Below are 24824 nucleotides of genomic sequence, written 5' to 3' on the forward strand. Positions count from 1 at the left end.
ATAAATATAGTACATAATTCAGTAATTCAGAAGAAGCAGAGAGCTATGGGGAAAGGGGCTCAGGCTGCAGGGAGAGGGATGACCCTGTTTTGCGGGTTTTACTGTTATACAGTCATCTCAGTGTATGAAAACAAGTTATATAGATGATGACTGAGAGAGAACTGAAGACTCTCACATAACTGTGTGCTGAGGCAAATTAATTACAATGAGAAAACTAAAAAAATTAGCCAAAATATAAAGGAATGACTGAGCCTACATAAAAATGAAATAAAAATCAGAAGAATACATTTATCTTTTTGGTGTCTGGGATTCTTGGGATTTCTTGTACTAGGTGATGTGTTAGTCTATTAAAAAGTTAATTAGGTTGGAAAACACAGCTTTATTTTTAATCCATTTTATCTGTGAAAATTTTAGAGTACAGGAAAGCATTTTAAAAAGGAGGGTGATGAGAAGCTGATCCACCCATGAAAGGAACAGCTGAACAAGAGTTGGCCTGTTTCCTCCCATTCTTTTTTCTACTTGGTCTTTTACTTATTTTTAATTCCAAAGTCAGGCATGCTCATTGCAAAAGAGAACAGTCAAAGTCTACAGAGCTGTATAAAGTGTAAAGTCTTCTGAGCACTGCGAACAAAGACATAAGTAAAGTCTATATTCTCCTATTTTGATTCTCCAAAAGGATAAATGTGTTAATACATATTTTTTGTTTCAATAATATGGAAATACCTAGGTATGTGGCACGATGACCTGTGGACAGGGAACTGAAGGAGACATTTTCTACCTCTTTGTTTGAATGTCGACATTGACTATGTTACACTGTCAATATTTTTAATATGAAAGATAAAGGATAAAAGAAATATGCAGTAATACTTCGCAAACCCATCAGTGCACATTAGTATGGTTAACAGACAGCAGAGTGTGTCTAAGTACTGCTTTTCTACCCAACTCCATCAAAAGGATGAGGTTTGGCATCTAGTCTGAGCATCCAGCTATGTGGAATGACCAACAAGAGCACCATGTACACTCCCCCTTCTCCTAAACACTTCCCTTTGGAAGTCATCTGCTTTTTCCTGAATCCATCCCCAAGAATGTTCACCTTCTGTATCTCCAACGTGCCTCATGACTGCTCCCAACCCAGTCCCGGCCATGCTCTCTCTGAACACAGCACCATTGCAGACCAAGACACCCACCTGTTGTGTCCTCTTGCAAGCCAACATCAAAGGCCAGCTTGTCAGTTGAAGACCGGGAGGTGGACAGGCAACACAGATACTGAAAGACAGAGAATCAGCTGATGTCCCTAACAGTCCAGTTCTCTTCACGTCTAATTCTGTGCACTTACACAGCATTCATGGGGAGCAACGTTCTGGAGTGTGATTGCTCCCCTGGGAGAAGACTCAGAAAAAAGAAGACACATTAACTGGGGACGTGCCTGCACATCTCTTGCTTCATGTGACATTCATGGTCACAAGCAAAAGGGCAACCTGGTCCAACAGTCAGAAATCCTTCTTCCAAACAGGAATTTCAAAACTGGTCACTTCCATCTTCTAGTTCTGTTTTCATTTTTGGAATCTTAATTCTTTGAAATTCATCAGAATTGATCTAGGTTTGCAGCGTGCCCCCTCACTGCAGTGAGGCTCTGTCATGTGGACACCTATGTGTGTTTCCCTAGGACCAGTCGAACTCTCACAACACCCTCATCTCCTGACTTCCTTTCCCCTCTCTTAAGTTTTCCTAACTTTGTATTCTTGGACATAAAGTTTAGGGTAACTTTTCCGGCCAACTCCTCCATCCCCTACCCCAAGCTCAAAACCCTTCTGAAGTGTTACAAGAATGAGAACACAAAGATGAATGTGGCACAAGCTCAAGATACACTGCCACCTACCCTGACCAAGGGCACTCCCCAAAAGAAGAGGCAGCTTACAGAGCAGGCTCAGACACGCCTGGGGACTCAGCAAGCCCAGACCTCCCAGAATCACGGGCAAGTAATGCAAAGCCTAGAAAATCCCCACCATGGAGTGGGGGTCCATCCCGCTCAGTGGGTGTTTGTGAGTGTAAGGAGGCAGGTGATAAACTGATCGAGGACAGATGTGCTGGCACATGAGGTTGAAGTGGGTGCCGTGGGTCATAAGATCACTTGACCTGGAGACTCTGACTCTGTTTCCTGACTGCAAACCACTGACTCCCAAGGTTATAGAGAAGATGCTTCAAGAGTCCCCAGACTTGTTCCAAGCCAGTGTAGGAGTGTGAGTCTGACCTCAAGACAGGCATCCATGGTGGTCTCTGAGGTTTAGACTTTAGATCTAAGCATATCAAATATCTGCCTTTGAGAAAAGGAAACAATTTCATAACTCTGACACCCAGGCCAAAACATAAAGTGGTCCCTATGAAAATCTTCTGTAGTATTTCCCAATATATTCCAGTAGGAGACACTGTAACTACTAATGTGCATTCTCTCCTCTAATGTTCACAGCAACTGTGAAGTAGATACTGTAATTATCCCACTAAATGTTAATTTAATCCTATAAAGGGCAAAGACATGTTCTCATTTACTACTATATCTAGCACCCAGAACAGTACCTAACACAGGAGGTTTTAAATAATATATGTCGAATGGAGGAATGCAATTTTCAGATATAATTAGAGGCTTAAAGAGGTTCAGCAAGGTAGTCAAGGCTGTACAGCATGCAGGAAAGCAAGCCTGGACCCAGACCTACTGACCAGGTCCAGCCTCTCACCCATCTGCTATGTACAGAGGGTAGTTTTCTGAACACTCTCACGTTTATTACTTCACGGGCTTTGATTGCTATGACAGTAGAATTCTTTCCATGAAGTTTTAATGTGTGATTGCTATACACAAAAGATTCTTTTATGTGTTTGTCTTGTATCCAGCCACTTAAAGTGTTTTCCTTTATTTTATTTCATACAGTGCTGTCAGCCAAGATTTCCAGAACAATGTTAGACAGCATATCCTTGGAGAGTTTTTGTTTGGTTGGTTTTAGTTTTGTCAAGAATGGCTTCAGTGTGTGACAATTAAGTACGAGGCTGGCTATGGGTCTGACATACGTATTCTCTTTACCACTGAAGAAACACTCTTAAGTGCTTAGTTTCAACTAGGAATTGGTGTTGAGTTTTATTCAAAACCTGTTTCAGCACCTATTAAGATGATCACAATTTTTCTCATTTTTCTCATTTGACCTATTAATGTGATGAAGCACACTAATAAAAATGATATTAAGTTACCATTAAATTCGTATTTATACTTTTCCTATACTCTTCCTACACTTTTCAATTCTATTAAGCAGGCTTTTCACATCAATATTCAGGATGAAGACTGATGATTTTTTCCTGTGTTTTTTGGGGGGCACTGGTATTGAGCCTATGCTCAGGTTTTTGCTCTGGAACATTTTACAAATTTTGGGAATCATCTCCTTCTTAAATGGAATGATCAGTTATATCCTTCTTCCAGACACTGAACTATCATGTAGTCACTAAAATTAATTTGATGAAAAATTTAAATAACACAGATGATACTTGCTGTGAAAATATGTTTTAAAAATCTGGATATAAAAAGATCTCAACTATATAAAGAAATTAAAGAACAGCAAAGACTGAATTTTTTTTTAAGTCTCCAAGTTATCTCTCATTGGTGTGATCATGAAGATTTTTTTTCCTCTGTAATTTTCAAATCTTATAGAACGAACATATACTGTTTTCATAACTTAATAAAGCTTTTAAAAGAATGGAATGTTTATATATTTTTACATATTTTATACATACATGTATGTATATATACATATGTATGACAGCGAGTAAATTGTGCCCAACAGGAACCCAATGGATAAACGGATAACTGGGTGAAAGAAGGAGATGACACAGAAAAACAAAGAGGACACCTACTTAAGAAGGAAAGAAGTTAGTGCAGAACTGACAGTGGAACTCCCAGGCAGTTATTCTTATACTATTTTGCAATAAGGTACTTTAATTCTCCAACAAATAAACTGTTTAAAATAAAACTTCCATTTTTGAATACAACTATTTCCAATTTACTCTTAATACCTCTCTCCTCCTAAAACTAGTCTAGCAAAAGTAAGATACTACAAAGAGAAGTGATAAAATAATAAAACCGAAGAAGTTTACAGGTCATGTAAGCTAATCCTCATTTTATGAATGAGAAAACTAAACAGGGTAGAAAGATATTTTAAAAACACATTAGGCTCATTAAAGCCATCAATGAAATGGTATCAACAATATTTCCCGAACATGTATGCACACACAGATCAGCATGACCTCATGAGAGATGAACCCAAAACTGTGCACTCACCATGCCGCTGTAGGAATGGCACAGCAATATGGCATGTCTGTACAGGAGCGTTCGGTGGCCACCACTTTGAGCAGTCTGCATAGAGCAAAGAAAGGGTCGACAAGGAAAAAAAACACAAAAGAATGTATTTCACTAAGTAGATAATATGCTCTCTGGTTCTCACGGATATGTTTAGTGGGAAAAAATAAAGTAAGGGCTATTGCCAATGAGCAAAGTGCTGTAGGAAGGATGCTTAAATGGTGGCAACGCCACTACGAAAACCTTTCCTGAGGGGCGAGCAGTTGACCCCATTCTTGAAGAGTGAACTTGAGTTCAGAAAATACTTAACCATAATCAGTAGTTATTTACTCACAGTCATTTATTGCCTGTATTTCCCATCACACTGTGCTCTGCACTGAGCAGGGACTAATGGTACCCGAGGTGCCTACAAAATGCCTGGCACACAGTAAGGACTAAATAAGTATTTCTTCAATGAGTGAGTCTTCTTAAAACATAAAATTCATCAAATCATCTCCAGGCTTAAAAACCTTTCATACTTTCCAATTATTTATAGCAAAAAGTCCAAATTCCTTTATGGGAGATAGAGGAATGCTTACGAAGCACCTGGAGAGCTTGTGAAAACACAGAACACTGAGCCTACCCAGTGATTCCGATCCAGTAGGCATGGGGTAAATACAGAGACGTTTCATTTCAAACATTTCCCAGATGATGCAGGTTCTGCTTTTCCGGGGGCCACATGGAGCAGTACAAGCACTATAGATTTCCTCACTACTCAAATGCTAATCCATGCCACAAATTTAGTTTTACTAGAATTTTTGTAAAAGCATTCAAATAATCCACACTAAATTAATTTTGTTACTTAAGAAAGAACTGTTAACACAGTGAAGGTAATTTCTGTCACATGGGCTGCAGTCCTTTTCCTCTAACTTGTCATTGTAAATTAATATTATGATTAGCTCTGATTCAGGAAAAATAAAATGAGTCATTTCCACTTTAGGGCAGATCATATAACTTGTTCATCCAACAAACATTTATGAAAAGAATTGTGTATGTGGGATGCATCCAAAGCGGTACCTTGGTTCTTTTTTTGTGCTCTGTGTTATGGTCAATCACATCAATTTTCTTTTTCTCATTAAATCTGTCCTAGCCCTTGCTTTAATTTAAGTGAACAAATATTTATGGACCTCCTCCCATGTAGGGAACTGCCAGTACTTTATGACGATGGCTAGCCTCTGCTGGGGTTATTCCTTCAAGACTGTATATGACACTCTGCCTGAAGGTGGACTATGGTATTCCCCCCAAGAGTAATTTCAATGAGAAAAAGTCCACCACTGCTGGGTCATACATCACAAGCAGCAGTAGTAACTCAGCACTCTGAAACAGGGCCGATCTTCCCTCTGGCCACCCAAACCAGAACCTACAAGCTCACAGTGCTGTAACTATAACCACAGTAAGCTCTGGGGATCCAGCCAGGACCAACCAGATAAGAACCAATCAAGCTAATGGGGCAACAAACTCAAGGAACACTTTGGACAAAAAATCTCAGTGCTTTTTTGAAGCTAACATGTTAATTTAATTGTTCCCTGGGATCTAAAACACAGGCAAAGTAAGCAATGCTTTTCAATTGCACCAATTAAAGGAAGAATTAGGTAACTAAATTTTATGTAACAAATAAGCCTTGTGTTCACACTAATGCCACCTATACTTTAATCCTGCTAATTCTCCAGTAAATAATACACAAAAGAAACACTTTTCCCCACTCATCTGAAACCCATATTTATTGGGTATTTACTGTCTGAGAGGTACAGTATCTGATGTCAAGGGTATTATGCACAATGAGCTCACAGTTTGTTTTCCTCTGCCTTCAAAATGAGAGTTTTCTCTAATTATTCATCCCTTCAACAATTACATACTGAATCCCACGTGATTTCCTTCAAAAGATCTGCACACAAACAACAAAGAAAATAGAAGTTTAAGAACTAATTCTGTGTTATTTCTTAACACCTCCAACTGCATGATGGATTACCAGGTCTTTTTAGCAAAAGTATTACGTGGAACTTAGATGTCCTTGACATGCATTTCCAAGTCTGACTTGGGCCCTATCTGTTTCTGAAAATGCAACGATCCATCCTGCACACCCCAGATTCTTGCTATAGTGAGTGGAGCCTGTGGTATGGTTGGTGAGCTGTCACCAGCCCTTCACCACCCCTCTGCAGATCCTGAAGTCAGCATCTGCTAGACCACTGCAATCTCACTACACTGCAGTATAGATGGAGGGGGCCGACCCTAAGGGGGTGTGGCTCTCTCAGGGGAAAGAAAACAAAACAAAAAAACAATAATGACTACCATTTCCAAAGTACTCCCTCTAAATATTTCTGGTGTTGGAGAGCCAAGACTCATTTAATAAAAGGTAACCTGGTCTTTTTGAAAACATCAGTTCAAAAGTTTTTTTCAGTTCTGTGCATAGGTTTGGTCCCATTACCCCTGAGATAACTAACAGGGTTACTATTAAACAATAGTGTTAAAAAAAAAAATCAAACTCGAAAACTATTAAGTGGTTTAAAAAAAGTGCAGAGTACAAACAAAATCCAAACAACAAAGCTTTATGTATTCTAAACCACATATCAAATTTCCCACAAATTATTTTAATACCAACTTGGTATTATTAGGCATTCCTAAGCCTTGAGCTTTCGAGGACCTTGCCAAAAATGTACAATTAGGGGACCCATATTGTAAGCAAAAGCTTTGATGTAAATACTTTTACATTTACATTGATTTAGAGCAATATGCAGTCATAAAGCATAATTTATTCATCTGTTATCCTTCTCTATGGGGAAACAGAAATACTGGATCACTGTAGCTACATTTGAGGTATTACTGTTGTAAGCTTAAAATGTAACAGCAGAAAAGCATAATACATAAAACCAGAGTAGTAATGACTAAGAGCAACTAAATAGGTTTATACACACAAAAATCACTGGCTCTGTGTTTGTTGCTTTGGGTTTTTTTTCCCCCGTTTTTAAAATATGTTTGTACTATGTATTGGCTTATTAACACACTCCTAGTGTCACTGCTATTTAGAACCATTTAATTTACTACCTACATAACATCTAAATATTTTAAGGATTTCTGTTTTACTAATCTTTTTTTTTCTGTACAAAAATGCTATGCTAATCAATGTAGGGCATTTCTCATAATTCCAGGCCCTTATTAAGCAAAAGGTTTGTCTTCTTTTTTTAAATAAAAACATCAGACTTTACGGGGTAACTTTTCTATATCCCTTGACCGTTATAACATAACACATCATTTCAGAAGAAAAACAATGTAATCTAAAACATAGAATTTAGTGCCCAGGTAATACTAAACTACACTGCCAAGGTTTAAAACAATAGACAACAACAAGAAGAAATCTGCCTTGGAGAACTTCTTTCAAAACTCAGATATTTAAGCAGAGAAGCCTTTATGTTTACCTTCAAATACTAATAGTAATACTTGGGTAATGAGTTGTTTCAGGGAGAAAAACAAAAATCTCTATGCATAAGCCTTCGCATCATCTGGTGACTTCCAAAGGTAAACGTGAACAGCACGGGATGGACAGGAGCAGCACAGACCAGCTGAGCCTGAAATCTGGTCCACCTGGGGGGGGGGGGGGGGCCTGACAGCAGGAGCTACTGAAACAGCCCTGCCACCTTGAATAGTGCATCACATAAGAGATCCGCAGGATGGTAGAACAGTTAATGACAAATCTGGCTTCTGTGCAAAATAAATGTGTCTGCCAAGCCAGCTGAACACTGTCAAGAGAGTCTCTTGGCACCGGATGGCTAACTGGTGATGGTGTCCTAACCAAAATTCCCCTGATGGAACAGACCAGACCTGCAACAGGACTAATGAATCCTCGTTCAGTGAAAACCAGCAGAAAGGAAGCCGCTCAAGCTCTCAAGCCGCCCAAGCCTATCAACCCGCCCAAGTCGCCCAAGCCTCTCAAGCCGCCCAAGCCGCCCAAGCCGCCCAAGCCTCTCAAGCCGCTGAAGCCGCTCAAGCCTCTCAAGCCGCCCAAGCCTCTCAAGCCACCCCAGCCGCTGAAGCCGCTCAAGCCTCCCAAGCCGCCCAAGCCTCCCAAGCCTCCCAAGCCTCTCAAGCCTCCCAAGCCTCTAAAGCCTCCCAAGCCTCTCAAGCCGCTCAAGCCTCTCAAGCCGCCCAAGCCTCTCAAGCCTCCCAAGCCTCTCAAGCCGCCCAAGCCTCTCAAGCCGCCCAAGCCTCTCAAGCCGCTCAAGCCTCTCAAGCCGCCCAAGCCTCTCAAGCCGCTCAAGCCGCCCAAGCCTCTCAAGCCGCTCAGACCGCCCAAGCCTCTAAAGCCTCCCAAGCCTCTCAAGCCGCCCAAGCCGCTCAAGCCGCCCAAGCCGCTCAAGCCTCCCAAGCAGCCCAAGCCGCTCAAGCCTCCCAAGCCGCTCAAGCCTCCCAAGCCGCTCAAGCCGCTCAAGCCTCTCAAGCCGCTCAGACCGCCCAAGCCTCTCAAGCCTCCCAAGCCTCTCAAGCCTCTCAAGCCGCTCAAGCCTCTCAAGCCTCTAAAGCCTCCGAAGCCTCTAAAGCCTCCCAAGCCTCTCAAGCCGCTCAAGCCTCTCAAGCCGCCCAAGCCGCTCAAGCCTCCCAAGCAGCCCAAGCCGCTCAAGCCTCCCAAGCCGCTCAAGCCTCTCAAGCCGCCCAAGCCTCTCAAGCCTCTCAAGCCTCCCAAGCCGCTCAAGCCTCTCAAGCCGCTCAGACCGCCCAAGCCTCTAAAGCCTCCCAAGCCTCTCAAGCCGCCCAAGCCTCTCAAGCCGCCAAAGACGCTGAAGCCGCCCAAGCCTCTCAAGCCGCTCAGACCGCCCAAGCCTCTAAAACCTCCCAAACCACTCAAGCCGCCCAAACCGCCCAAGCTTCTCAAGCGGCCCAAGCCTCTCAAGCCGCTCAAGCCGCCCAAGCCGCCCAAGCCGCTCAAGCCGCCGAAGCCTCTCAAGCCGCTCAAGCCGCCAAAGCCGCTCAAGGAGCCGAAGCCTCTAAAAACCGCTCAAGCAGCCGAAGCCACTCAAGCCGCTCAAGCCGCCCAAGCCGCCGAAGCCTCTCAAGCCGCTGAAGCCGCTCAAGCCTCTCAAGCCGCCCAAGCCTCTCAAGCCGCCCCAGCCGCTGAAGCCGCTCAAGCCTCTCAAGCCGCTCAAGCCGCCCAAGCCTCTAAAGCCTCCCAAGCCTCTCAAGCCGCTCAAGCCTCTCAAGCCTCCCAAGCCGCTCAAGCCGCCCAAGCCGCTCAAGCCGCCCAAGCCGCTCAAGCCTCTCAAGCCGCCCAAGCCGCTCAAGCCTCCCAAGCAGCCCAAGCCGCTCAAGCCTCCCAAGCCGCTCAAGCCGCTCAAGCCTCCCAAGCCGCTCAGACCGCCCAAGCCTCTAAAGCCTCCCAAGCCTCTAAAGCCTCCCAAGCCTCTCAAGCCGCCCAAGCCGCTCAAGCCTCCCAAGCCGCTCAAGCCTCCCAAGCAGCCCAAGCCGCTCAAGCCTCCCAAGCCGCTCAAGCCTCTCAAGCCGCCCAAGCCTCTCAAGCCTCCCAAGCCGCTCAAGCCTCTCAGACCGCCCAAGCCTCTAAAGCCTCCCAAGCCTCTCAAGCCGCCCAAGCCTCTCAAGCCGCTCAGACCGCCCAAGCCTCTAAAACCTCCCAAACCGCTCAAGCCGCCCAAGCCGCCCAAACCGCCCAAGCCTCTCAAGCGGCCCAAGCCTCTCAAGCCGCTCAAGCCGCCCAAGCCGCCCAAGCCGCTCAAGCCGCCGAAGCCTCTCAAACCGCTCAAGCCGCCAAAGCCGCTCAAGGAGCCGAAGCCTCTAAAAACCGCTCAAGCAGCCGAAGCCACTCAAGCCGCCCAAGCCGCCGAAGCCTCTCAAGCCGCTGAAGCCGCTCAAGCCTCTCAAGCCGCCCAAGCCTCTCAAGCCGCCCCAGCCGCTGAAGCCGCTCAAGCCTCTCAAGCCGCTCAAGCCGCCCAAGCCGCTCAAGCCGCCCAAGCCGCCCAAGCCTCTCAAGCCGCCGCCCAAGCCTCTCAGAAAGGAACCAGAATTGGGTCCTGATCTCTATTTACCAAAAATCTACTCCAATGCTGGGGTGGGGGACTAATATTGTATTTTAATACGGCTCTGAAAACAAAAGAGTTAAATTCTCAAAGCATGCAACTGAATTCTAAGGAATAGATTCTAAACTAAGCCAATCTAATTCATAAAAAATAATAGATTTCATCTGTTGTTCTATTAAAATGATAGTACGGTGCTATAGAGAGTAGAAACAAAATCAAGTATAGAAGGCAATTCTGGGAACAAAAGTGTTCCATCTACAGAAAAATCTTTTCATCTGAACTACATCAGGGATTCTTAAAGTTTTTCAAAAGGATAAGTTATACTTATTACTTTCAAGTTAATGGTTTATAATTACGGCTTTATATAATGACTCATCAACTTTCTTTCCATATAAATATATCACCTCACAATTCATAAAGTGACAAATGTTGAAATAGGCACTAGGCAAATTTTAAACTCCTTAAATTACATACATATATTAGAAAAATGTCTCAAGATTGGATTACTGGGCCACAAATATAACTGATGAAATAAATGAAATAAATGTTGGTTTTGATACAAATATTTCATTCCATGGTATTTTTCAGATGAGAGCCACGAAAATGCATTGTAATTTCAAAATTACAGCTAATTATCTTTTTCTTTGTATACACATACATTTTTATCACTCTATATTAAACTTGAAAAGAAGAAAATATCCTAAAGTTTAATTAAGAGTTTTAAATCACAGGAATTTACTAATTTATATTTATGAACAGTGATAAACATTTGGTAGAAAAAACATATAATTCTTTTAGTTCAATGCAAGGGACATAACTTTACTAACGAAAATGATTTTAATGGTGTTTAATTTTTAATGTAATTCTTATGCTATGTGTTTACATAAGTATAAATTGGTTCATCTTATTTACATTTCTTGGCCTGAAACTGCTTTTGATATGTTTACAAGACCATTAAAAAGAATTTGTCAAACCACGTAGTTTCTGCATGATTGGCATTAAAGCTTTTCCTGCTGGTTTTAATGAGAGCTTTGGATCAAATGTGTTAGAAGCACCTTCTAATTAAACAACAAAAATTAAGAGTTTGTAGCAGAATGAACTTTGTGAAGACTTAAGATTTTGTTTTCTAAAGACTTATCTGAAAACGTATACAATTTAGTGACAGTAGTTCTAGTACAAAGTAGAAAGGAGCCAGAACAGAAAAGCAGCTTCTTACCTTCGCAGGCTCTCGCGTCCTCCCCGACGGGCCGTCTGAGTTTCCGCTCCTTTGGAACGTCCGCGCCTTCTCCTCCGCGCTCCTCCTTCTGAGTGGGAACTTGCCAAAAGCTGTGGCTGCGACTGTGCAAGCGGGACGGCGGGGGGGGGGGGGGGCGTCTGCGCGCATGCGCACAGGCCGCCCAAGCCGCCGCCCAAGCAACCGCTTCCCCCGCCGCCTCCCAAGCCGCCGCTGCCCCGAGATTGCGGCGCCAAATTCAGCGGAAAAACGGAGCCCGAACGTAGCACAGACAAGGTAGCTGTTGGTTTACATACATAACCTGATTTAATTACTCAACTGAGGAAGAAAGTATTTTCTTGTGGATCTGTGTATTCTCAAATTCTTAGGGCAATAAAAAAAATGACAGACTACTTCTCTAGTCTTTATCTAGTTCCGATAGTAGACTTCGATGGCCTTCTATTTACTTATTCATTCATTTAACAAGTGTAATTTAGTGGGGATCTATTTCCAAGTATGCATTTTACAAGATACTTATGACTTGGGAAATGGAAGTGCTTCCTTATTCTGGTCTGGTTCCCTAAGTAGATGTGGTAAGATTAACCAAAAAGGGAATATAAGGAGTATAAGAGTATAAAGGAATATATTATTATTTTTCTTTGATTTCATATCAGATTTATAACAAGTTGCTTGAGATCTGAGGAAGTATAATGAATTAAACTTCTTCAGTTGGTTTAGAAGGCCTAATTATATATTTTTCTTCACTTTGTTTCATAAATTTTTAATTATCAAAAGAATTACATATTTTCCTCCTTTTCTTACTTGTAAATTCCTGTGGTTTTGAATGAATCTGAAACCTCAAAATTAAAACCCACATACTACAGGTTAATATTTTGCCTGACCCTTTTCCAAATAAATTGAAGAATCTACCAAGAAAGATATTTTTTCCCACAGGTACTTTTGATTTGCTCACTCTTTTTACTTTATTTCAATTGGCATTATCAGATTCTAGACCTCAGAAGAAGTTTTATTTATTCCACTCAGACTTGGAATTTCTTTCGAATTTAACGAGGTAATTCTTGGTGAAATCATTTAAATGTTCTAGGTAAAGTCTATAATATACAGTAGATTCACATTAAACTAAGTTTATTTCTTTTTACTTCATTCAACTGTTAAAATCATTAAAGAAGGTAATTTAGATGATATAAACAAATTTTATTTAACACTTCATGAAGTGGACTGTCATATTGCAGAGAACTGCAAAATGGTCAGAAGGCAAGAAATTTTTATAGGATAAAGAGTAAAGAGCAAGGAAGAGGAAAATAGAAAATATCTGATTGGCTGAGGCTACACAACTTTTAGGGTGAGAAAACCCAGAGGTCTAACCGTATAAGGAAGTACTAAGCATATAAGGAAGACAAAGGATAACTTGGACTTAAAAAGACACCAAGGTTATTTTTATAAAATGACACAATAGAGGTAACTGTAAAATACAGAATAGAAAAAATGTCTACAAATGTTTGACAGATATATCTAGAATATACAGATACATTCAGCAATAATATCCAGACCTCAGAATCATAGTGTTGAGTTAAGAGAGTAGGAAACAGAATAAGGCATCATTTAGTTAACTTAAAGTACTTATAATTACAAAAAATATTTAAAAGAAAATGGTAAGGGTTTCAAACGTCTCAATAAAAGTGAGTGGGATGAGAATGGAGATCAAGAAAGGAAAGAAAGTCAAATGAAACAAGGGATTGGGTTTCCACAAACAGTAGAACAATGAGCTGCTGAGCTGCAAACCCAAGATGTGCTTAGCCCTGCCCTGCCAATTGAAGGAGGTCAAATGAAACAATCAATCAAGAAAATAAGACACCTTGGTGGGAGTTAATTAGAAAATAAATACATTGATTTTTTTTTCAGAATTTCACTATGACGTCAACTCTTTTCGCTTCAATTCTCTTTGCTGCCTGTTCCTCTTCCACAGTTTTAATACACCCTGAAGGCTGAGAGGGTTAACTCCGTAACTAGAAATAATTTAGAGAGAAAGAATCATTGAAATATAAAAAGGAAACATCCTGCATCACTCTGAGCATTTTTTATGGCAGTGTAAATTCTCTTCATTCAAAAAGCATCTTTTAATATTTTAATTAGGATACTGTGTTCTATGAAAGAAACATCGGATTTTAGGAATGCAAATGAGGGTGCGCTATGAAACAAAGATGCAGAATTTAAAAGGTAATATGCCCTTCAGCAAGCAGCAGTAAAGAGAAAGGATGTTGGGAAGGATCAAGGAAATATTGTGATTTTTGAAATGAAAATGGTACTAGCATTTTTCAAATTTAGCAGTTTGACAAGGCTAATGACAGTTGTAGTACACTTTTAGTTTAAAATGCAAGAATTATCTTTGGCTAATAAACAAGAAATCAATCCAACAGGATGTGCATTAACTAGGACCCTGTATAGGTTCCTGATAGCACCTCCCTCTGGCCAAGTAGGTGCGCAGGATTCATGGTCTATAACCCCAATGCATATTCTGCATCACTGGTCCACCTTGTTCTCCTGCACCTGGGCTGTCAACACCCTCCATCACTTCTCCCTGCGCAGGAGGGTTGGAATGCTGTGGTTGATGCCCACTGGGTGTCCGCCTGCAGTAAGGTGGGAACCTCCGCCTGCGGTAGAGCCGGAGCTGCTGGGCTGGGCCTTCGGGAGCGCTCTCCGATCCTCATTCTTTTCCCCACTCTCACTGTTCCGTAATTCAGCTGGTAAGTGTTTGGAGGGCCCCTGGGACGTTGAGAGTGTGTATAACACTACGGCCTGCTGCATATTTACTGCCTTGCCCTGGACCTCCACCAGGGCCTGCAGCATTTGCTGCCTCTGCACCCTTTTCTCCTTCAACGACATCAAACTCCAGTCCCTCCACCTCGTACACCGCGAAGGCACTTCCTGGGGTTACTTACTCTTCCGTAGGACAGTCTGGTGCACAAATGCAGCTTCCTTGGTGTCATTCCTGTTGATGAAGTCGTATCCGTTTCTTATCTTGAACCACTCTACTGTTTCTAAAACCTTCATTGAGATGACCTTCTTGTCCCCGCTGGCAGGCGCCCCCCCACCCCGTGCAAGGCCACCCGGGCCGCCCCTGTGCCGCTGCCTGCCGGGCCAGGCTTGGTGTCAGCAGCGCTGAGGGCAGGGGCAGGGGGGCTGCTCAGGGCTCTCTGGGGTCCGCTCTCTGCTCCCGCTACGAATCGAACTCCACAAATACAACTTTTTTATGTGCTAATTAACTACTGAGGGTCTATACTTCCTTACTGTCTCCTTTTGATCACGAACTGAAAAGGGGATTTTCAGAAATATATTGATTGTAACAGAACCCCATTTCAACAAAAGAATATGTGTGACCACGTGAGATTGGTTTTAAAGGATTTTATTTCCACTGTTGTCCAAATCGCCTTATATTCAGCTTTAAGCTATAAGAGTAGATTTTGAAAATCCAGTCAGTAATATACATGAGAGGAATTCCTTATAGTTGTCATAATATGTGCTGTTTCTCAGACATAAAACCGGCCCAGAGGGTGAAGTTCACGGCCGTGTGCTCCCTGCTGATGCAGCTCCTGCACTGCTGGAAGGTACTCCAGGCGGAGATCCCTTTCTCCAACATCATGCATGACCTTCGGGGACGACGACAAGGTAGGTCGGCCCAGCCCCCGCAGGCCAGGCCGCTCCGTGTCCCCACCAGTCTGTCCTCTCAGCGCAGTCCTGCTGCAGCCGGGCCTCCGGCCCTCTGCGGGCCTCCTGGCTCTCCTGTCAGCGGCCCCTTCCTTGGTTCAGTCCTTCTAGTTGATGGGATACAGACTCCAACATTTGACCAAAGTTCCTTTTGTGGGCGTCTCTGCAGGGTAACCTGGGTGCAGCATTTTTCATCTTTCTTCTTGTGTTGGTCAGAGTCACCTCCGATCTTTTTTAGTCTTCTGCTGGGGTGGGGCGGGGTTTGGGGTGAAATTCTGGATCTGAGTGGGGGAAGCACTGTGCGGAGGGAGGTGGTCCTCAGTGTACACTTCAACCACACAGGCCTGGTGTTTGTAACCCTGGGCCAGCGACCCTGATCTGATCCCCTCGGCTGTGTCCCCAGGGCCTGGGGTGAAGCCCGTGCTCCACCACTTTGTAAGAGCTTTGAGTGTCTTCTGTTGGGGACAAGGGCAGGCCGGTGTCGTGGGTGGTGAAAGAATTTCCAAAAAGCAAGGAGAAGGTTAAGAACAAAGGGAAAGTTTAGTAGGTACCCCGCTACAGGCAACAGTGGCCACGCAGATGAGAGGGGCCACACAGGTGTGAGCCCTGACTGTGAACTTGCAGGGTCTTTTATTGTGGAAGGCTCTGTGGACACAAAGGGATGGGGGGACAGATGTTTGATTGGAGGAGGCTTTGGAATATGGAGGATCGTGGATTTACGACTCCAGGAAGATGGAGACAGGGGCTGACATGAACAAGGCAGTGGGATTGACGACTCCGATAAGAGGAAATGTGGGCTGAGACAGGCCGGCCTGAGCTGCGGGGAGGTGAGCCATCTCCCAGGGCTGTTAGCTCTGCTAAGGCAGACACATGCCAGGAAAGTGTGTGCTTTGTTTTTTGAGGGATTGCTGGCAGACACGGGAGATCCCAGGAGTCAGGGTGCAGGGCCTCGGCAGGAACCAGTTGGCACCGCATTTTCCCGACGTCATCTTGTCCTTGGCGCTCCTGCCCCTGCCCTTCCACCGATGCCTGTGCCTCGTGAACATTCCCCATCATTTCTATTTCTGTTCACGAGTCTGCACGGCAGTGACCAACTGCCTATTTCCCGAGACCGCGTTGCAGTCTTCTGCACTCTGGATTTCGCTGCCTTGTGGGCTTTATGTCTTCAAAAGGAATTTCATCACCGCAGTTTTCGAAGCTTTTCAGGAAGCAGCAAAATCCTGCTGACTCACTTGCGGTGCCTTATCCTAGAGGAATTTTCTTTTGTGCGTGTGATTTTTATTTTGAGCTCATACTTGGGAAAACTTTATTTGGAAATTCCTTAAGAGCTCTGATGATGGTGAACTCCATCAAGAAGATTGGCCTTTCCCCTGCCAGCCATGAGGGAGGCTGTAAGCTGAATGCTTGGCTTGTGGTTTTGATACAGGAAAAATGTGGGGCGAAAGGAGGGCCGTGTCCCAGGTCTCGGTTGAGCCCCTGGTACTTGTACCCCAGCAAGTGTGGGTCTTGGCTTCTTCTGTGACCAGAAATGGTTTAGTAAAGGTAAATTTACTCAGAGAGACACACACTCCACAGAGAGAATGTAATATTTCAGCATCAATGTCTTATCATTAAAATAATAGGAATATTTTAGAACAAGAAAGGACTAGTCCAAATTCTCATTGTATAAACAAGGAGATGAATGTCCACAAAGAGCTTACATAAGTTGCAAAGTCAGTCACTTGCCAGGTTAAACTGCATGATTACTGGCTCAACATTATCTCTTCACTTTCTCAGAGCTAGAGAGCAATCCCTTTGGCAAAAGTTTGCAAATAAACCTAGTAAGAATAAATTTTGAGATGAGAAACTATCATGAAAGTGAGAGAGAAAAACCATATAGTGAGGCAGATCAAAAAAGCAACCAAAATACACAGAGGGAAAAATGGGAGTACCTACAGATAATGGTAAAAGGATTTTATTCATTTATGTATTCTATTTCCAAAGGAATTAAAGTGGCTTGTGTGGCTGGTTCAAGAAACACTGACCTGGGGATGGCACAGAACACTGCAATGGAAGCGAAGGGGGTAAAAAGATGAGGCAGGGACTTGTTTTAGGGTGGCTGATCTTGGGGAAGGAGAACAAAAAGATGAGGTACATTTTCTTAGAAAGAAATGGGCTTCCATCCCTAAGACAAGAACAATGTGGAGCTTGGATCAGAATTTTCACTAGTCACAGAAGAAGATAAGAAATTTCAAAAAGAAAGAGTTGAACAAAATTAGTAATAGCTTAGCTATGATGATACAGATGGTGAATTAAAATTAGTCCCAGAAATACAACATAGAAGTTGTAGTTCTCAAAAATCCACACATGGGAGACATCATCATGCAAATGTTGAATTTAATAAACAAAACTTTCCTTGAATATAAAGGGCTGAAAGGAGTGAAAAAGAGCAAAGAATCGCAAAAAGTCAGGTGGACTTGCAGTTGTTTAGGAAACACGACTGAAAGGCTGCTGAAAAGAAAGCAAAATTCTCAAAACAGTGCCAAAAGAGAACTGCATCCCAGCATCAGGAAAAACAATGAAGGTAAAATGAAGCCATCAGTTAAGCAAACCTTAACTGATTCATCATATTAAGTCCCAGAGCAAATAAGAACAAAACAATACAATGAAGGACCTACTGCTTTGCACACTTGGGGAAAAAGTGGACTGGGAACATCAGTATGGGTGAGATTCTAATTTCCATTCACAACTACGAGGTGCTCTGAACTGGAAGGATCTCCCTCTCCCTGCAACTCTATGTTTCCTCATGATATTTTGTTATTCACCTTTACTTTTTAAGATTGTATGAATATGTGTAACAGCCTTTTTAGAGCACATGGGAAAATATAAGAACTAAGCAGTAGAATTTTAAGACAAGACAGTCAAGATTTTTTTACTAAAAGATACACACAATATTAGTAATGAAAGTCTTCCTGTTGACCAGAAGCACACCATAATTACAAAGCCAATTATATAAAAATTATAATGCTCCAGGGATAGAGAATATTTCAATAGATACCAAACCAGAAACTTACAAGGGTCTAACTAGAGACTGTTCATTACAACACAGCATTTACTCTGAATACTCATAGTACCAGCCACACTAGGAAGCAAACAAAGATATTAGAGGCAAACAGCAAACATACACCCATTTAGATCACAGTCTTTTTGTAAATACATAGAAACACATACCCATTTTTCCACATCAACTTTCTGTGGAAAGAAAAAGCCAAAATAAATAACAAGCAAACAAGTAAACAGCTAGCAAGCTTCAATTACTGTCATTTAAATAAACTGAAATATAGTCCCTGCACCAAAATCCACTCCCAATTCCGCAGGATATGAAACAGTATTCAAACTTTTAATTAATAACATTTCATTTCCTCAGCAAACAAAAATTTTCAATTAATTTAGTAATCAGAAGTTCAAAGGCATTCAGCTGGATATGCGCCAGGTACGTGAAATACAACAGTCTAGTAGGTTCAACAGCAAATGTGAACATTTACCTAATTCTCAAGTCTACAGTACTCTGATTTAGGAAGCACTATTCTCTCAAATGAATAAGGTCAACTTAGAAATGCAGCATCTAACTATAAATCTCTGATGAAGTAAAAGCAAATTTTTTCCTAGCCCAACCTTTCTAGCATTATATAAAAGTTCACAATATAACAAAAGACGTGCTTGGCCAAACAATTCTGAAACTGTATCAGAACCAAAGTATGTTTTAAGCTGTAATTATTAATCAGTATATGTTAGTTTCATAATCATGTGACTTTAAAAAAGTGAACATAATTATATCCAAAGTGTAAAACAGAACAGACTGCCTCCTACCATGCCATAAGATTCCTAGCAAATCAATAGCAATACAAGTTTCAAGATCAAGGGACATACTCTGTCTCAAAGGTAAGTTTCCACCACTGACCTCCCTTGTTTAGCACACATAATTGGCATCCAGCGAAAACTGAGGTTTACTTCAGACTTTTCATGCATTTAAATTTACTTGCAACTTTTTCCATTAGAAAATTCATTAATCAAGTAAGAAGCTAATGCTACTTGGGAAAAAATCTTTGCCATAACTAAGAATCTCCATTCCTTAGTAAGCAAGCTTCAAGAAGGCAATGTTCATTAAATGCACATACATAGTATTTATTTTTAAGTGCTATAAAGTGATATAAAAATATCAGCCTCAATATACAGGTAGGGTTGTGAAACTCAACAGGTTCAACAGATTACTTTTAAGAGAGCTTTTTGGCTTCTTCAGTAATTTATTTATTCCTCAGAAAAATATCTTCTAAGCTTACACCTCCAACCTTTGAATTTAAAAATACATTGTTAGGTAAGAAAGAATACTGAATGGAAAGACCTGGTTTTCACTATAAGTTTTCAAGGCATTTAGCTGTTTTATAAAGTTCAAGTCCTCATCTTAAATATTAACCTATTACAGTGATGAATCTTTTTTTTAAAACCTGGGGCACAGGGAAGCAATTTAGTCATGTCCAGTATAGTGTAATTATCACTCACTTTTCTACTTTTAAAATGACAAATTCTTATGTTTATTATCTCCCAGGAAAAATAATTAAAGGACACATGAAATGATTTCCCTTTCATGTTTACCAGGAAAATAGGATATGTGATACTTTTTCAATGATTAATAGACATTCTAATATCCCATTATTATTTTCACATATAGATGTTAAATACACACACACACACTTGCATCAGTGCAAAGATAAAGTGCTGTAGGAGTTTTCCAGAAGAAAGAGAACTTGTAATTAAGAGTCATGGTCATTAGTATTAGCAACAGAAACTCTTTACCAATCTATATAGTGAGACAGAAACGGTTTCTTAAGGTGCAGGAGTTAGTTAGCAATACTGTAACAGATTCACTATCCAAATACCCAAAGAAAGGCTTGGCAGCAGCATGTGCTGGAGGTGAGTTACCAGCTAAACACACAAGAAGACCTATGGTCCACAGAGTTAGAAGACTGATAAAGTGCAATAAAGTTGTAGTTATGCATAAGCGACGCAGAGCGATTTCATGACACATCTCTTATGAATGTTAACAAGAATCATTTAATTAAATGCCTAGAAACAATGAAGAGATTGAAGCTAATCAAGGAAGGGAAGTATACAGTTCTCAATAAACTCGATCAATTTTATAGTTTGAAAAATCACCAAATCCTTAAAGCCTATGAGACTTCCAATAATTTATGATCTGAGTATGTGGGATTTTTAAAAAATACACTGATTTCATTAATTTAAAGAAAAGTAATACTTCACCATTTGTAGGAAACTGAATTAAATATTTTATCATTTGAGACCAAAAAATGGGAAATCTTATTTTTAAAATAAAAAACATTTCCATTAAGGAAAATAAAATAGTCATTTAAATACCAACTTGATTCAGCAGAAAGGACATAAATTATGAATATAATACAAAATAATTAAGTCTAAATTATATCATCTTATGAAAGATGGAACATTCATATGATATCTCTTTGTATTCATATTTTAGTCAATATATGAATTTAATTAGTATATTTTAACACTTTTAAATATACTTAATTAATACATAAATTATGAATTTAAGGCACATAAACATGAACTATTCCATAACCTATAAAAATAAGTTTTATTGCTTCTTTCAAACTGTATAACTTATTTTTATTGTTTTAGGTAGAGTATTTTATTATTATTAAATCTACAGGTCACATAGTAAGAAGGTACTGTGTGCCAGGCTTTGAGCTAAACACTTCTTCACATGTAATCTTACTGTCTGCATTTTACATATGAGGAAACAAATGACATATAAGTGTATTACAAATTTTCCTCAACAATAACAAAAAGTCACCTAGATAAATGATGGAGCTTGAGCTTGAAATTGGATCTTCAACTTCAAAGCTCCTCTCTCCTAAGTATTTCTGCGTATGCCAAATCCAAGATACATTATCTTTTTTCTCTTTTATTTCAGATTTTTAATCTGTATTTAATTTGAAATTACTCAACATCCTTTTTCTCATGGTAAGTGCCACCTAATACAATGTGTCCACATCAAGATAAGAGAAAGTAAAGTACACAGAGAGATTCTTACCATACCAAAGACGTTATTTAGTTTCAGTTGTTTAAGCAGCATGTCTGGTTTTTCACACAGATAAATTTCTAGACAATTACAACACAACAGTAAAACGTCCATCATGAATATGAAGTTTTTAATATCAAGGCATAACATAAGAAAAGTAATTGAAGTATTTAATACATGTTTACTATCCATTAACCTGCCACATTTTTTTAAAGTAATAAATTAGGGAAAAGTGATAAACAAAAAATTACCCTGTAAATAATTTTCCACCACACATGCTGTTTATTATTAAGATTGGGGAAAAAACTTTAAAAATTTGCAAACTGTGTTCCAGCATTCAAAATATAATGAAGTAATTTCAATGTCCTAAAAATAAAACTATGATTTGGAGGGCCTATGTTTCTAATAAATATAGCAAATTCACAAAAAAAATACATAAATCATGAGTATATAGCTTGCTTAAATTTACTAAGTAAACAAACCCATGTAATCAGTACCCAGATCTAAAAATAAGACAGAACCTACAACCTAGAAGCTGCTTTTGTGCCCTCTCCAAAGGTAGCCATTATTCTATCACCATTAATTATTTTTCTAATTTGGAAATATAGACTATTTTCTCTTTTTATCTAGTGTCTTCAGCTGACATTAAGTTTGTTAAGATTCATCACGTTGTTGCACGTAGTAGTAATTAATTCATTTCCCTGCTTATAATATTCCTTTGTATGACTATATCACCATCTATTCAACAGTTGAACATGTGGGTTGTTTCCTGCTTGGGGCTATTACAAATAAATCTGTGGTGAACACTCTTGCACATATTTTTTTGTTGAATACAGGAATATGTATCTATTGGGTGTACACCAGGAGTGGAATTCCTCGGACATGAATTTATAAATATTTAGCTATAGGAGATACTGCCAGAGATTTCCAAAGTTGTGGTATAAATTTAACTCATCAGGAGTGTATGAGTTTCACTTGCTTCACATCTTATCAAAATTTGGTATTATTAGTCTTTTTAATTTTAGCTCTTCTGCTGGGTGTGTAGTAATACCTTATCACAGTTTTAATCTGCATTTCTCTGAAGCCTACTGTGATGAAACACCTTTTCATATGCTTTGGATATTTGAATATCTGCTGTTGTGAAATATTTGTTCAAGTCTTTCACCCAATTTTTTTTTCTATTAGGCTATCTTTGTTCTTACTGATTTGTCAGAATTGTTAATATTTTTCAAGAATTCTCTTCCCAGTCTGCGTCTTCTCTTACTGGTAACTCTGATGACAGACGTTCTTGATTGTAGTACAATTTATCAATCTTTTCCTTCATTGCTGGTGCTTTTTCTCCTGAAAAGATCCTCCTACATTATTTTCTAGAAACTTGATTATTTTAGGTCTTATCTGAGACCTACATTCTGGTTGGAATTGCTTTTTTGGTGTATGGTAAAGAGAGGGGATTTAGCTTCATCTCCCCCCTCATTTAGCTATTCAACGGACCTCGCACCATTTACAAAAACTACACTAACACTGCCACCTTCATCATAAATCAAGTTACTAATCTGTGGATGTATTTATGAATTCTTTTCTATTCTGGCCTACTTTCCTATGCCTGTGCTAATACTATAGTATCTTAACCACTGTATCATCAAAATAAGTTGTGATATCTGGCAGGCAACGGTCCCAATTTTGTTCTTTCCTTCAATATCAATTTGCTAATATTGACCCTCTTCATTTTCTATAATGTTTTGAAGAGACTTAAATTTTCATGCACCCAAAAAGAAAACCTGGTGGGATTCTCATTGAGATTGCATTGATCTACAGGTGAATTTGGAGAGAACAGCCATCTTTCTAATATTCAGCCTTCCGACCTCATATATCCTGCTTTTTTGTAGCTCATCTTTCATTTCCTTCAAAATGTTTCTCAGTTTTCTATGGAAAGGTTTGCATGTCTTTCATTAGAATTATTTCTAGATGTATGATGTGTTATTACGCATCATTTAGAAATTTTTATTTTGTATTCGCTTTTTGCTAATATATAAAAATTAAATGAAAATTTATACTGAGTTGTTACTGTGCTAAGTTCACTTTTTAGTTCTAACAGTGCCCACCTTCACCCCTTTAATGAACATTTACTAAAATAATTCAAGATTTCACCCATTTACCACTTCCCAGGATAGAACTCATTTAAAAATCTTGTAGGTTCTACATTTTGTATTATTATTGTCATGCATTTAAATTGCACATATTTTTTAAGCCTCACAAGGCATTAATATGATTGTTTGGTTTAGTCAGTATTAATTTACATGTGGCAACACATTGACCCTGTCTTCTTCTCTTCCTGCATTTACTTTTTTCCCTGTGTATCCCTTCTTCCTGAAAAACTCTACCTTCTATCTCCAAATTATCTCAATTTTATTTGTCTGGAAATACCTTTGTTTCACCTTTACTTTAGAAGGACATTTCACTGGTAGTGAACTCCGAGTTAGTGATTATTTGTGTTCCCCATGTTAAAACTCTCGTGTTTTTGTTTTCTGGTTATAATTTTCTGTTGCATAGTCAGATAATAGCAGTTTTACTGCTGCTATTTTGGTGTTTCCCCCTTCCCAGCTACTTTTAGGATTCTTTTTCTTATCCTGATGTTCAGTCATTTTCCTACGATACACCAAGCTGTGGTTTTCTATGTATAAACCTTCTTAGGATTTGTAGTGCTTTTTGAAACTATGAATTAATGTATTTAATTAATTTTGAAAAATTATACACTATTAAATCTTCTAATATTGCCTCCATCCCAGTCTGGAAATCCAATCACATATTAGACTTTATTACCACATCCAATACCTCTTATGACTTTATTATTTTCCATTGTTTTCTCTGTATGTGTCAGTCTGCACATTTTAGACTGGTCTACTTTCTAGCTCATAAATCCTTTCTTAAATTATGTCCCAGCTGCTGTTAAACTCACGTACTGAGTTCTTGTTTTACTTACTGTGTTCTTCTCTATTAGAATTGCCATTGGATTTTTTTTACTGTAGATTCCACAACTTTTTTAAGGTCTGTGACTTAAAATCCCAATATATGAATCACCTACGGGTCTATTTCTACTGTCCTGATTTTTTATATAGTTTTTTTTATCATATGTCAGATATTACATATTAAATTTGTATATAAGCTAGATGATGCTTTTTCCTCTAAACAGAATTATCAAAGGCTGGCAGCTATATGATGAGTAGATCAATTCAATTCAGTCTGGAGCCCAGTAGACTGAAGACTGGGTCTCAGATTTAGTAAGAGTCAGACTACTTCTGGTTCACTTCTACTCCAATGGTATAAAATATCCAGGGGCCACACATGAGAGCCTAGAGTGATTACCAGGGCCCCTACTCCTAAATGAATACTGAA

The 24824-nt window shown here is 40.0% G+C and overlaps 2 long non-coding RNA genes and 1 pseudogene across 4 annotated transcripts in view; 1 reads left to right on the plus strand and 2 right to left on the minus strand.

Moving 5' to 3' along the window:
• Positions 1-1184: 1184 nt before the first annotated feature.
• On the minus strand, positions 1185-11718 carry LOC140687015 (uncharacterized). The gene is made up of 3 exons (XR_012061013.1): positions 11612-11718; positions 4319-4393; positions 1185-1266 (listed from the first exon to the last, which is right to left on the minus strand). It is a non-coding gene; the product is annotated as an uncharacterized lncRNA (long non-coding RNA).
• Positions 11719-11825: 107 nt separating this feature from the next.
• LOC140687016 (uncharacterized) overlaps positions 11826-24824 on the plus strand; it is a 33226-nt gene continuing 20227 nt past the window's right edge. For all 3 annotated transcript variants that reach the window (XR_012061015.1, XR_012061016.1, XR_012061014.1), the window contains exons 1-2: positions 11826-11905; positions 15161-15295. This is a non-coding gene — a long non-coding RNA (uncharacterized lncRNA). The remainder of the gene's footprint in view (positions 11906-15160; positions 15296-24824) is intronic.
• On the minus strand, positions 14040-14984 carry LOC102542122 (Y-box-binding protein 1 pseudogene; annotated as a pseudogene).

The sequence above is a fragment of the Vicugna pacos genome, chromosome 18 (assembly GCF_048564905.1).
Source record: "Vicugna pacos chromosome 18, VicPac4, whole genome shotgun sequence".
Lineage (NCBI taxonomy): Eukaryota > Metazoa > Chordata > Mammalia > Artiodactyla > Camelidae > Vicugna > Vicugna pacos.